Here is a 15,684-nt window from a genome sequence, read left to right as displayed (position 1 = left end):
TTTATGCTTATCCCTGACTAGCTTATTTTATTTGGTCCTGACAATTACTGGTGGTAACCCCTAGTCTACTGCTGGCCTGGTCACCTCCCTAGTGGTGTACCTCCAGATTTCTTGCTGTTTCTCCTGGCCATGTGCTTATCATCCATCTTCCCCTCATGACCGCTTGCTTTCTCTCTCTCTCTCTCTCTCTCTCTCTCTCTCTCTCTCTCTCTCTCTCTCTCTCCCCTCTCCCTTCTTCCTCCTTCTCCCCTGGACTCTCCTCCTCCACCAAGTCACCCCGAACCCACCTACCTCTAATCCCGCCAGTAACTGGCTAAAGCCAATTTTATTTAAGGAATAGTTTTATATCAAAGAACAAGGTTTGCACAACAAAAGCTTATACACATGAGAAGTCACTCGTAGGCCTAGACCTTCACGTATAGAATTTAGCAATACAGTGCATAGCAATAGACCAAACCTCAACAAAATTGGATTTGTTTTTAAAAACACATGTGAACGCTCCAATCCATAGAAGGGTTGATAGAATAGCACCGATATAGGATGGGAATAGGAAGGGGATTGTTGTTAGAGCAAATTTCTAAACTGGGGTCTTCACGACTTCAAGGTTGGCATTCTACCTCTGAGGCAGCAAATAAAAGTTCAAGGTGAGCCCTTTCTAGTAGCACCTAAGGCTGCAAAACTTGACACAAGCTAGAGTCATCTGAGAGGAGGGAACCTCAGTTGAGAAAATGTCTGTAAGGCATTTTCTTAATTAGTGATTGATGGGGGAGGGCCCAGCCCCTTGTAGGTGGTGCCGTCCCAGGCTTAGTGGTCTTGAGTTCTCTAAGAAAGCAGGCTGAGCAAGATGTGAGGAGGACGCCAGTAAGCAACACCCTTCCATGACCTCTACATTAGCTCCGGCCTCCTAGCTACTGCCTTGTTTGAGTTCCTGTTCTGACTTCCTTTGGTGATGGTTGATATGGGAATATAGCCAAATGAACCCTTCCCTCCCCAAGTTGCTTTGGTCATGGTTTTGCATTGCAACAACCGAAACCCTAATTAAATCATAAGCAATGTGACCCAAGAATGGCTTCCTTCCAGGTCACCAGCGCTTGGCCGGGGTTTCACCATTTGCTTTTGGTCTCTTCCATGGCAATAAGAAAAGGATATTTAGGAACTAGACTCTCTTTATCAGTTAACCAGTGTTAGAATATCCTATGTGTCCATTCTAAATCAAAACCAAACCTTACAGTCTATTCTGAACAATTGCACCCCCTTCATACATCTGAAGAAATCTTAACTCCATAGCTGATGATATCAGAAAGTAGAACCTCTAAGAACTGATTAAATCAAGAAAGTGAAGTTCTCATGAATAAGTTTAATGCCCTGTAAACGAGGCCTAGAAGATCTCTTACCTTTTCCACCATATAAGATTCAGTGAGAAGCTTAATCTGTGAACACAGAGGCTAGCCTTACCAGATGCTGAATCTACCAGCATCCCACCCTCCAAACTGTGAGAAATACATTTATATTATATATAAGCTATTCCATTCATTGCATTCTGTTTTAGAAAGTCAAATGATTGAGAAAAGGATATTTAACCAATGCTTTTAAAGAGGCCATATAGTAAAGACTATTACCTTGGTCTTGGGAATGTAGCTCAATGGTAGAGTCAGAAAAGGGAAGGTGGAAGAGAGACAAGGTGGGGGAAATAGAACAAGAGGAGGAAAAGGAGTAAAGAAGGAGAGGAGGAGAACAGAGAAAAGAAAGATAACCCTAGGGGGTTGGGGATTTAGCTCAGTGGTAGAGCACTTGCCTAGCAAGCACAAGGCTCTGGGTTCGGTCCCCAGCTCCGAAAAAAAAAAAAAAAAAAAAGAAAGAAAGAAAGAAAGAAAGAAAGAAAGAAAGAAAGAAAGAAAGAAAGAAAGAAAGAAAAGAAGAAAGAAAGAAAGGAAGGAAGGAAGGAAGGAAGAAAGAAAGAAAGAAAGAAAGAAAGAAAGAAAGAAAGAAAGAAAGAAAGATAACCCTATAACTTCACCCAAAGAGAAGTCTAACATTTGTCCTTGGACTATGACAGGTGATGTAGGAGTCTTTGAAATATCATGCCTGAGAGAACTGCGTGTGTTTAGCAGAGACTCGCACCAGTGAACCAGTAAAATGATTTGGTGTAAGGGCTTTGGATCACCTACCATATCAGCTCAAACTCCTGAAGGACTGAAATAAGCATCTAGTCATGCCCACATGATTATATCCCAACACTAGCTCTAGACTTTGATGTGCTTTTCTGATAGACAATATTCAATGTGTACCATCACATGTCAATCAGAAAGAGAAAAAAAAAAAACCTCTTGGTGAGTCCATGGACAGAGAATCCTCCTGGACTCAACTCCAGCGTCTCTTCCCTTCAGTCGCTTTAGTCATTATTTAGAACCATTCTCTGGTTGTAAATTAACCCTATTAACTCTAACTACAGTATCAGTTTTCTGTAACTCATGCGGGTCCTTCTACTGAATTATGTAACTTGACTGTGGTTTGAGAAGTCCCTGTGTAAGTTGATGTAAGAAATAAGGGAATTTAGAGGACTGTCCCACCATTTTCAGTTTACCAGCTTTCACAGATTATTTCTGGAGGTTGGTAGAATGTAGAAAATGATACCACTGACTTCTCCCTTTTCAGATTTTACAGAATGAAAATAAATACAGTCATCAGAGGAATTTATAGTAATGAGTTTAGAGAGTGACTTTCTGTTTCTCTATGTTAGTGGTAATTTATTATTATCTATAAAATGAGACAAAATTGCTTTTCAGACAGATCAATAATACAAGTGACAGTTCATGCTGGCAAGGATGTGAAATGAAAGGACCACTCACTTATTGCTAATGAGAGTGCTAATTTGGACCTCTATTATGGAAATTAATATCGAAGCTCCTTGGAATCAATTGAGAATCAATATATCTCAAGATCCACATATTCTATTCTTGGGCGTATACCAAAAGGGTGTTTCATCCTACCACAAGGATATTTGTTCAATCATGTTCCTTGCTACTCTATTCATAATAGAACTGCCAAATACTGGAAATAACCTAGATGTCCCTCAAAAAAATAATAGCTAAGAAAAAATGTGGTACATTGTCACAATGAAGTATTACTCAGTTGTTTTAAAAAAAATATTATGAGGGGCTGGAGAGATGGCTCAGTGGTTAAGAGTACTGACTGCTCTTCCAGAGGTCCTGAGTTCAAATCCCAGCAACCACATGGTGGCTCACAACCATCTGTAATGAGATCTGATGCCCTCTTCTGGTGTGTCTGAAGACAGCTACAGTGTACTTATATATAATAGATAAATCTTTTAAAAAAAGAAATAACATGGATTCACCATTTAAAAAATATTATGAAATTTGCACGCAAATGGATGGAACTAGAAAAAAAAATCTTCCTGAATGAGGTGCCCCAGATCCAGAAAGGTAACTGTGGTATATAGTCAGACATTGCCCATTAAATAAATGATAACTAACCTACAATCTGTATACCCAGAGAGATATAGAGGAAGGGATTATGGGAGATACATGAATCTCCTTGGGAGTGGGAACTATAGATTTTATGGACGGACCTGGGGCAGTGGGGATGGAAACAGTGGAGAATCAGGTGTGGGGGGAAAGGAAAGACAGTGTTGGGGAAGGGATTGTAGAGCAAATCAAGTAGACTTGATGGGCATTTGAGAAGTAGTATAGAAATCTAGTGCAGTGGAAACTACTTAAAATACATAAAGGTGATCCAAATGAAGTCTCCAATGAGGAGGACTGAGTCCCATCTGGCCATCTCTTGTCACCAAAGAAGCTTTGTTACCTGAACTGCGTTACATCCGATTTAAGTTGTTAGCCAAAAAATCCCCCCAAGCCCCAGGCTATTGCCAAGGCAATAGGTTGCTCTCCATCAACTGACAACAAGGCCCAACTGCTGAAGACCACACCCACACATCTCATTGAACATGGAGAGCGCAGCTGGTGCCTACATAGAAACTTCATCCGCATGTTCTGGTGTCTTTGGTATGGAAGGTACTCTGCAGGCTACCCAGAGAGAGACATAAACACTAATGCAGCCATGAAACCTTTGATTTACACTCTATCTTGCCTGCAAAATATGTTAGGGCATGCACAAAACTTATGGGATTAATCAACCAATGTTTGGTTTGACTATGGCCCACTATGAAAAATGGAATCCACAGCAACACTTTTTGGGTGACTGACCAAAACCAAGAACAACAGTAATGAAGATAACAATGAAATGACTCCTAGTGACATTCTGCTGTACTCATACATCAGTGTCTTATTCAGTCAACATCAGAGAGGCTTCCTCCTGCAACAGATGGGAACAGATACAGAGACCCACAGCCAGACATTATGCAGAGAGAGAAAGCCCTTGGAACGCACATCTCTGAGTGGGTCGTCCCTGTCAAATCCCTTCCCTTCAGAGCTCAGGGAAGCCTGCAGCAGAGTGTGGGAGCCAGAGGGGATGTGGATACCAGGAAAACAGGTCTCTCTAAATCAACCAAGCAATGACTTCTCTGAAGTCATACGAAGTCATAGAGACGGAAGCAGCAAGCATAGGGCCTACATGGGTCTGCACCAGGTCCTCTGCCTGTAGATTATAGCTTTTGGCTTAGCATTTTTAGGGCACTTCTGAGTTTGTGAATAAGTGAATCTCTGATTCTTCTGCTTTTTCTTGGGGCTCTTTCTTCTGTTGGTTTGCCTTGCCTTATGTGATAGGTTTCGTTTTGTCTTATTATATTTTGTTTTGTTGTGTTTTGCTGTTATCTGTTAGAAACCGTGGAGAGACTATTTTGTGTATTGTATGGATGCCTCGCCTGTTGATTAAAAAGCCTATGGCCTCTGCAGGAAATAGAGGTGGGACATTTGGGAGAGAGAAAGGATTCTGGGAGTCAGGTGGGAAACTCGCAGGGAGGATGTGACAAGATAGACGAATGGTATCTGGGCACAGCTAACCAGCCATGTGGTAGCATGTAAGCTAGAGTAATTAGGATATTTTAAGTTATATATATTCAGAGAAAAGCCTAGCTATATGGCCAAGGTATTGAAATATATTCTGAGTCTGAGTCTTATTTCTGGAAGCATGGGGCTGGGAGGAAGAACGGGACATAGCTTCAACAAGAAACTTGTTCTTTTCTAATGAGAGTCTGAAAGGCAGCACATCTGAATGGGAGAAGAGGAGTAGAGGGAAGGGAAACTGTGTTCAGGATACATTATATGAGAAAAGAATTTGATTTCATTAAAGGGGGATTATGAACACTGCAAAACTGGCAGGGTAGGCAATAAGAAAGAAGGAGAGGCGCAGGGAAAGAGAGAAGACACTGATAAAAGGCTCCCAGGAACCAGGGAGAAGGATTTGCAGGCCCTACTTACCAGAAAAGTACAGAGAGCCTTCAGTCCTCGGTGCCAAGAGTTCTGGACCCAAGACAGAAAGCTCTAACACTGGCTGCTGCCAGGAGCCAAAGATCTGATACCAAAGGACAGCACTGAACTGGAACACAAGAGGGTGCTGCTTGCTATTTTTCTGCTTGCCTGCTTCTAGCTAGTCAGATGTGTCCAGGCTTCACACATCTGGCAGTGAATTCATGATTCCATCCAGGAAGAGCAAAGTTACATCAGTGGGCAAATATATGCAGAGTTACAGTTAGAGGAAAGTCTCAGATTGTGAAAGCACCAGCAGTTATGGAGTCTACATATAAACTCTGTCCTCCAACAGATGTAAACCGCATGCCCCTGAGTCATCGCACTATTACGTGGATCCTCCACAGATGGGGAGCTTACGGCCACTCACACATCGCTGGGTATAAGTGACTCTCATAGCACGAGTATGACTTAATCTGATCTTAGACAAATCTACTTACCACTTACTCCCATCATCTCTTTGGGCATTTTCTTTTTTGCCAGCTTCCTCTTATTCAGATGTTACTCCTCGTTTTCCCCTTGTGAGCATGCTCACTTGCCAGACATGCCTACTCATTATTTGAATAACCTGCTTTACAACTTTGATTGTGTTGCTGTATTCCTAGGGGGTAAACACATGTGTGTGTTGTCTTAGCCTTAACACGATAGCAGCTACTTCATATGACTTGCTGAACACAAGCTGATATGTCACAGGCACGACCATATCGGCACCCAAACCCACCAAAGGACGTGCATGGGGTTAGATACCACACTTCTGAAGAGTGTGTGGCACCCTAGGAACATAGACCGGTGGTTGAGAACATTTACTACACTGGAGGCACAGAGCCTGTTCACCTCCAGTGTTCACTGGCAGGTTTGGGGATGGGGAATGTGGGGGTGGGGCAATGTGGCTTGTTAGACATGATTAGTTAGAGGGGCTGACTGTGGATCCTGCTCCCCTACCCGGGCTGTCTTGTCTGGCCTCCTTGGGAGAGAATGTACCTAGTCTTACAGTGATTTGAGATGTAGGGGTGGGTTGGTACCCAGGGACCCTCGCCCTTCTCAGAGGTGATGGGGAGACAGTAGGGGTAGGGAGCATGTGAGAGGGGACTGGGAGGAACAGGAGTGGATTGATTGATTGATTGATTGATTGATTGATTAATGGGAAAGATAAAAGAAAGAGGGACAGACTTGGGTAGGCCAGAGCTGACCATGGCCTAACAGAATCGTGTGTGTATGTGAAAAAGGGGTAGCTTGCAGTATACTTGGGATTTTTATTATCAATTCAATGTTATCCACTGCTTGATGGGGTAACATGGCCTTCTGTAGCAACACCACCCTTTGTGGTTTAGAAAAATTATTATTTTTTTTTTAGGTTTGTGCTTTTTTTTTTTTTTTTATTAACTTGAGTATTTCTTATATACATTTCGAGTGTTATTCCCTTTCCCGGTTTCCGGGCAAACATTCCCCCCCCTTCATTATGGGTGTTCCCCTCCCCATCCTCCCCCCATTGCCGCCCTCCCCCCAACAATCTAGTTCACTGGGGGTTCAGTCTTAGCAGGACCCAGGGCTTCCCCTTCCACTGGTGCTCTTACTAGGATATTCATTGCTACCTATGAGGTCAGAGTCCAGGGTCAGTCCATGTATAGTTTTTAGGTAGTGGCTTAGTCCCTGGAAGCTCTGGTTGCTTGGCATTGTTGTACATATGGGGTCTCGAGCACCTTCAAGCTCTTCCAGTTCTTTCTCTGATTCCTTCAACGGGGGTCCTGTTCTCAGTTCAGTGGTTTGCTGCTGGCATTCGCCACTGTGTTTGCTGTATTCTGGCTGTGTCTCTCAGGAGCGATCTACATCCGGCTCCTGTCGGCCTGCACTTCTTTGCTTCATCCATCTTGTCTAATAGGATGGCTGTATATGTATGGGCCACATGTGGGGCAGGCTCTGAATGGGTGTTCCTTCTGTGTCTGTTTTAATCTTTGCCTCTCTATTCCCTGCCAAGGGTATTCTTGTTCCCCTTTTAAAGAAGGAGTGAAGCATTCACATTTTGATCATCCGTCTTGAGTTTCATTTGTTCTAGGCATCTAGGGTAATTCAAGCATTTGGGCTAATAGCCACTTATCAATGAGTGCATACCATGTGTGTTTTTCTGTGATTGGGTTACCTCACTCAGGATGATATTTTCCAGTTCCAACCATTTGCCTATGAATTTCATAAAGTCGTTGTTTTTGATAGCTGAGTAATATTCCATTGTGTAGATGTACCACATTTTCTGTATCCATTCCTCTGTTGAAGGACATCTGGGTTCTTTCCAGCTTCTGGCTATTATAAATAAGGCTGTGATGAACATAGTGGAGCACGTGTCTTTTTTATATGTTGGGGCATCTTTTGGGTATATGCCCAAGAGAGGTATAGCTGGATCCTCAGGCAGTTCAATGTCCAATTTTCTGAGGAACCTCCAGACTGATTTCCAGAATGGTTGTACCAGTCTGCAATCCCACCAACAATGGAGGAGTGTTCCTCTTTCTCCGCATCCTCGCCAGCATCTGCTGTCACCTGAGTTTTTGATCTTAGCCATTCTCACTGGTGTGAGGTGAAATCTCAGGGTTGTTTTGATTTGCATTTCCCTTATGACTAAAGATGTTGAATATTTCTTTAGGTGTTTCTCAGCCATTCGGCATAGAAAAATTATCTATAGAAGCTATTTATAGAAATATGCTATAAACCTGTTTATATCCTGTTGCACAGTTACTAGTCAACTGGAAACATTTTTAAGATTTTGTTACGTTTCATCCTCTCCCTTCTTGTCTCTCTCTTTGATAAACTTGTGACAATAGGAGTAGCCATAACAGACATTTTTACAACTGTCCACACATGTACATCACACACACACACACACACACACACACACACACACACACACACACTACTGCGTGAGTTACTGGGGCCAGCAATCGGGACCAGACTAGGGCAATGAGAAGAAGCTAGAACAGCACTGGAGACCACAGGGCAATGAGAGAGCTGGTGTCGGCAGATGGTTCACCAGCATCCTTCATTGAACACAACGGCTGAGCTTCCTCGATCTATTAATACACAGAACCTAACCAAAGATCTGCTCAGAAGTCAGCAAAAGCTGGTAAAATGACTTAAATAGCAGCTAATGTTGGGGCTATAGAAACGGCTCAACACTTAGGAGCACTTGCTACTGTGGGGGAGGACCTGAATTTGAATCCAAGCATCCACAAGCCAGCTCATAACCATCCACTATCCCAGATTCAGGGAGTCTGAGGCTCTCTTCGGACTATTACGGGTACTGCATGTGTGCGGTGCGTGCACACAGACGCGAGCAAAACACTCCTACCCATAAAACAACTAACGTGACTAAATCTAAATGTTTTTAAGTGATAGTCGTCTTACCAAAGGTTAGCCGGAAGGTAGTCCACTTTACTGCTTATATATGTGTTATTTTGCTCGTCATTTCCAACTTCAATGAGTAGAAACTGCAGCCATGCGTATCTCTCTGACGAGGAAACTGAGGTATGGAATATCAACTATTAAACTCACTTGATGCCACATAAAGAGCAAGAGACTCTGAAGATTGATATTTCACTCTGATGGGATCTATCGTCACTTACGGTGTGTGCAAACCAAGAAGGAAATACCCAGATTAGGTTAACTGACATAGAAATCCCCTATCTAATGGGGATCAGGAGCATTTCCTGGATTAGGATCCTGGGCCTCTGTATAGTTTTTAACTACACAACTGCTTTGCAGAGTTACCCTGTGTCACCATTTCCATCCCACACGTTAGATCTTGGTAAAAGAAGGTAGTTGTGATACAGATGTAAAGGCAGTGAGTCACAGAACTGAGGTGGCAGGGTCTCCCTCCCTCCCTCCCTTCCCTTCCTCGCCCCTCTCTCTGTGAGTGCACAAGTGCGTGTGCGTGTGTGCATGTGTACGTGTGCGTGTGTGTGTGTGTGTGTCTGTGTGTGTGTGTCTGTGTGTGTGTGTCTGTGTCTTTCACTGCCTCCTCTTTTTCACTTGTCAACACAAGATGGAAAGAAAGGCATTCTCTCCCCAGATGCAGGCACTTTAACTTTGGACTGTCCAGCCTCCAGGACAGTAAGAAACAAGTGTTCATTCTTTACAAATTACTCTGTCTCTGGTACCCTATGTGGGTTCTGAAAAGACAAACAACTAGTAAATTGCTGTCTTACAGACTTCATTGCTGCCATGGTTTCAAAGGCTCCTCACGTGAGTGCCGCAAACCCCACCCCCAAATGGACAAATGTTCTAGTCTTTCTTCAAAACACTTTTTTGCAGAATTCTGAAATTTTCGAGCCCCCCCCCCAAATCCCATCCGCATTTTCTCCTCCACAGGACTCACAGAAGACAGACTCCTGGGGCCCTGGAAATCCTGTCCTTTCCTGCTCCCAACTTCCATCTCCAAGTAGAAGGCAGCACCAGATCATTGACACATGCTCAGTGGGTCAGGACTCATTTGTCCAACTTACCGCACAATTGGATCAGTAGTTGTAGGAACACGGAAACAGGCAAAGCAAACAATCTCCTTGATACTTTTTATATTTTAGTATGGTAGATTCTGTGGCAAAAATAATAAGGCAAAAGGGAGGGATAAGGAGGGGAAGGAGGGAGGAGGAGGGAGGGAAAACTAAGGTTAGTGTATAAAGTAAGTAAATTAATCAAATCTTTAAAAATCCAGGAATGATGCTCTGTAGAGGGGGAAAGGGAAGCCTTAGTAGATCTTGAAGAAGTGGTAGCCATATGGGCATCTGAGGAGCAAAGGGAGAACTTTATTTTAATGTCGAAGATTGACTTCGAAGGGTGTACTTAAGAGTTCTTGACCACACTAAAGACAAGTGTAAAACAGGCCTCAAGAGAGATGACTTCAGGATGGATGCACAAATCATCATTAGGGCCTTGAAGACTCTAGAAAGGACCTACATTTTCTTCTATGGGAGACAAGCAACAAGAAGAGGACTAACACAGGCTGAGAAGTTAGATGTCCCTCTTTAGAATCTATTTTGGATTTCAGGGGCCAAGACAGACCAGGAGACTAGTTAGGTAATGTTGACTATGGTGAAGATGATACAATATGACTGCAATCCAGGTGTCTCCGCCCCCCCCACCCCGAAGCAGAATGTATAAGTCGCAAGTGACAACGTGACAAAAGATTTATCTAGTTCATGGATCTGGAGGCTCCAGTCCAAGATTAGGTGGTCGCATTGTTTGGGGCCGCTCAGAAGGGCACCAGATGGCAACAGCAGAGAGTGCATGGTGGAGCGAACTATTCACAATCATAGGCCAGGAAGAGGGAGGTGAGGATACTGGGGCCCTGAAGTCTCCTTTGAAGTATTTGGATCCCATAAAACAGAAGGTCTTCCCTAAGCATTCACCCAATAGTATCACCCTGAGGGCATGCAGACATTTGGGGAAGACGACTCATATTCAAACAGAAGCATAGCATAGAGTCCATGGAATTTGCTAACAGTTGGATATGGGACATGAGAGTAGACTCAGGGTAAATTACAAGTGGCCGGCCTAAAAAGGTGAGTGACTCTAGCAGCAATTTCCTGGGATGAAGATACTTCAGGTGAAATAGGAGGCCCGGGGTGAGAAAGCAAGAGTTGGTGTGGTACATGCAGAGCTTCAGATGCCTGCTAAACCTCTCCATGCAGATGCCAAGGGATGGCTGCATGTACAAGCTTTGAGCTCAGGAAGGATAGATGTAAAACCAAAAAACATTCCATCAAAAGACCAGGTAAGGTGGCCTAAGTCAGAGATAAAGAAATTGCTAAGTTTAAGACTTAACCTAGAAATATTTCACTCTTCATAGATAAGAGATTCACAACAAAGAATGAAGGAGAACGAGACAGAATGGGATCTCGCGGAGGAGACTGAGTGCTGGCCGGGACTGCTGGTGTGGGGTTAGTTCCCAAAAGCAGTTTTTCCTTTATTTTAGTCTTTCCTTTTCAATTTCTGTCCAAGTAGCTCTTAGGGAACACCTCAGGACTTTTCAGTGACTAATTTGACTTCATCTGGGCCTCTTTCCCTTTCATAAGTTCTCTCCATATTACATAAAAGATCTAAGTCTGGCCATTTACAGAAACAAGGAAAGCTCTGACCTGAGTTACCCAAGCCCCTTCTGGGCCAATTTATATGAATAGGATCTCTTCATTCTGTTCGGCAAGAATTTCAGGAATCAAAATGGCAAGGTTTTTGAATAACTCTTGCTTCCATCACTGCCCACATCTGCACAGCGTGTGACAAAAACAAGCAACACTCATTTAATGTCTGTGACAGGATATAGGATGATAGGAGTCGCCGTCACTGCGTGTGGGTTATTGTCCCGGCTTTGCTAATGAAATGTTTGCTAATAGAGTGTACTTAGAAAAACTACATCTCCGGCTCTTAATTGAACTAGGTCAAGATGACCAAATACCTGTCCGCCTACGAGCCACGTTGGAAAGAAGTCTAGGTAGGCTTTCGGAAGATGATGGATAACACACAGACATGGCCTGAAGAATCTCTGGGGAATACGTTGAGTAAAGTTGGTTAAAGCCATCAGGAGAGGTGAGTTCAAACCATTTAAAAGAAGTGTCCAGTTTGATGGCAAGGTAAAACGGAAGGTGATAAAAGTGGAACAGAGGAAGTCCCTGTCTGTCCCAGATGGACTGGAGGGTTTGTGGAGCTCTAGCCTGAGAGGGGAGGGAGGAAGAGAGGGAGAGGGAGAAGGAAAGGGGGGAGGGGGAGGGGGAGAGGGAGGGGGAGAGCCTGCACCCACACTCTCAGTGACGAGCATCTTTGTTTTTCATTCTTCTATTTTTTAGAGGTTGTTCGTTGACAGTTTCCCCGCAAATACGGTGAGCCTTAGTCACTTTCACACCTGTTCCTCTCCCATCCACCCTCCTCCGGTTGGACTCTTCTCCCTAACAGTCACACCTAGCTTCACGTCGCTTGTCGTGTAAGATCCGCACAATCTAATCACAGTTACCTGCGCGAGCACTGGTGGGCAGTTATTAGAGCATCAGCTATTGCTTGGTGATAACAACATCAAAGACATCGCGGACACTCCTCCCCCCAGCAACTGTTAACTGACAATAGTCCCTTGCCTGGCAACTGTTAACTGACAATAGTCCCTAGCCTCACTCCTCTCCATGCTGAAATGCTCAAGGCCCAAGCCTGGCCAAGCTTGTGTAGCAAACCACGGGTGCAGCAAACTCATGAGCACAAGGGCTGTGTCTCGATCGGAAGATATCATTTCACAGCACGCCTCCTTGTCTTCTAGCTCCTACGTTCTTTCTACCCCTTCTTCCACAGCGTTTCCTGAGCTGTGATACAGATGTCTTCTTTCAAGCTAAGAATTCCACCATCAAAGTTCTTGGAACTTTGACCAGTTAGGAGTCTCTGCACTAACCACTGCCCACAGCTACAAGAGGCATTTCTGAGCAAGGCTGAAAGGCCTGGAATCCAATCAGAAAGTAACTTACTATTCCGATCACAATCATGCTACTGTGGCACCAGTGGGTACATCTTGTCAGATAGGTCAGTATTACAGCTTGCAGGGTTCAAAGGTAAGACTATGAGTGGCTCTTCTCCCCCAGTAGCCTGCATAACACCTTCTAAAACTGTGAAAGGTAGCCAGCCAGGAGGAGGAGGCTTCCAGTTCAGTTCCGGATGTCTCTGTGTTCTGAATCTGAAGTGTGCAGCAACGGGGTCTTACCATCAAATTCTGGTGGGCAACCGAGAGCAGTGGTGTCAGCCTGTCATGTTTTGGGAGCCTCTGGGCTTCCCTGAACCTCCCTGACGAACAACTGGTAAGATGTTGGTATTTTCATTTAATCCTGCCCACCCGCACATGGTAACCTTGTTTAAATTTTGTTCTAAAATTTTAAATAAATGTATGAAATAATAAGTTTCCAAGCTAGTTTTTCCCCCCATCTACCCTTCCCTTCCATCACCACCACCACCACCACACCCGTTTAGACCGCTCCAGCCCAGCCTCCCAGGTTCTTCTTTCAGATCACATTTGCAATCGAGATATTAAAAAGAGAAACAAGAGGGAGGGGAAAGTCATGCTCTATAGTGACACAGACAGGAGAGATACTGGGAAAATTCTTGGCCAGAACTGTGGTGAGACACCACTTCAAAAAAACTCCAACTGAGTCCAGCCGGCAGCTTGAGAGCCCAGACCGGCCATGAAGTTCATTTTCCAGACACAGAAGCAAGCGCCCACCTAACTGTATGCAAAAACCTGGTCGGCAGAATGCCTTAGACTGTAGGGAGGGAATCTTGGACAGAACCCCGTGCAGGAGCAGGGAGATGGGAATGGGGGACAAAGATCCAGGTTCCAAGTGACCCAGTAAACACTGGAAAGGACTGTCCAGGACATGTCTCATGGATGAGGCCAGCATCTGTGATCCAGCCTCACAAAGAACCATTCAGGGGTGTAACAGGCATTTGGGACCCCAGGAAGGAAGCCAAGACTAGAAGGGCCAGACTTCATCCACACTCAAGCCACGCCCCCTTCACCTGGGTCTCTCCTTCCCTGAATTCCCAGTATCAATGCAGGACACCAGCCAGCCAGCGCTGTCCTACTGTGAGCTCTCTCTTGTGCTCACTGTTAGTTTTGCTCTCCTCCTCCCTCCTTTTCTCTATTCTTTAATTCTTAATTTCCTTTCCATAGGCTTCCCAAAGAACATAGGCTAGCCCAGTTTGCAGGGTCTCCACGGCTCAGGCTTCCGAGACCTGGGACTTAATGTATTTCTTGACCTCTCTTTCCTTGTACTCTTAGTCAAAACTGCCTCATTCCCCATCCTCACCTCTGTCCATACTGTTCCCTCACAAGTCACTCTGCCCTTGTTCCTCCTATTCAACCCCACGAGCAATTGATATTGATATTGATCTATTCATGTTTCTTTACTCCTCTCAATGAGCGAAGACTAGGGGTGATCGTTTGCTACGTGTCTATTACTCTATGTTCTTAGTGGGTCTTCCCTTTGATAGCAGACATTTTTTCCAGGTACTGTCTTCTTCAGGGGAGTACAGGGCCTAGCCTGATGATGTTCCAAACACCAGCCAAGCAGGGGGAGGGGGGAACATCACCACCATCACCACCACCACCACCACCACCACCACCACCACCACCAACAACAACAACAACAACAACAACAACAGCAACAACAGCAACAAAAACCAACCTTATTACAACCCTGTCACTTTTGAACATTTTGAATATTCCTCTTTTTAAAAAAAAAATTTAGCCAGTAACCTAACTTAGATGATCCAGCCCCAATTAAAACAAAACAAAACAAAAACAAACAAAACAACAACAACAACAAAAACCTGCCAACATATGAAAAAACAAAGACACTATAGCTCAGTGCTCAGAGGACGGCAAGCGGGGAGTGGGATATAGAGGCTGCTGAATGCTGTGGAAGACGCAAATGTCCACAGAAGCGGATCTCTAGCGCCTGGCCGCGTGTCCCAGAGCCACTCAGAAGCCACGAGGCAAAGGGCAGAAGTGAGCCAAGTTCACATTCTAGGGAGCACCTGGATGTGTGCTCAGATTTGCCATTTCAGACCCTGCCCCCTTGCTCTTCCCTTCCCAGCTCCACTCCCAGGATTCTCTCATGAAACCCAGTGCGCCGGACTTTATCCATCCAGAGTCCACAGCGGGCATCACCGCGGTCCCATCTTCTAAGAACACTTACTGTGCAGCTGCCTCCCATCCCGCCATCTCTCCAGCCTCTCGCTTTCCTGTACGCCGCCCCATCTTGAAGGTATAGCTTGTAAACTAGATACTTCGGTCTTGGTTTTTTGTTGCTGTTGTTGTTTGTTTTTTGTTTTGTTTTTTTAATCTTTTTAACACTCTTCCCTGTAAGCATTAGTGTAGTTGGGTTTAGGTCTGATTATTCTTTTTGTTTTTTAACATTTTTCCTTCTATTTAAACAATATTAGATATTTTTAAAATAAATTTACTTTTAGTAATGCCACTGTTGAACTTTTTAGGCATGCATATTCTTTCTTTTGGGTTTTCTCCCCATCGTCCCTTTGACCACACTCTTAATGAAGTGTATGAGTCTCTTGACTGCTGACTCACCTTTCAGCCCTGGTTGGCCTGAAACTCACCATGTAGATCAGGCTGGCCTCCAACTCACAAAGATTCCCCTGTCTCTGCCTCCTAAGCACTGAAGTTAATTTCACGGACCACTGCTCCTGATTTATCTTCCTAATCTTTATT

Source organism: Rattus norvegicus, chromosome 13, assembly GCF_021556685.1.
Source record: "Rattus norvegicus strain SHRSP/BbbUtx chromosome 13, alternate assembly SHRSP_T2T, whole genome shotgun sequence".
Classification (NCBI taxonomy): domain Eukaryota; kingdom Metazoa; phylum Chordata; class Mammalia; order Rodentia; family Muridae; genus Rattus; species Rattus norvegicus.
The sequence above is the reverse complement of the archived record's forward strand: the minus strand, read 5'-3'. Positions refer to the sequence as shown.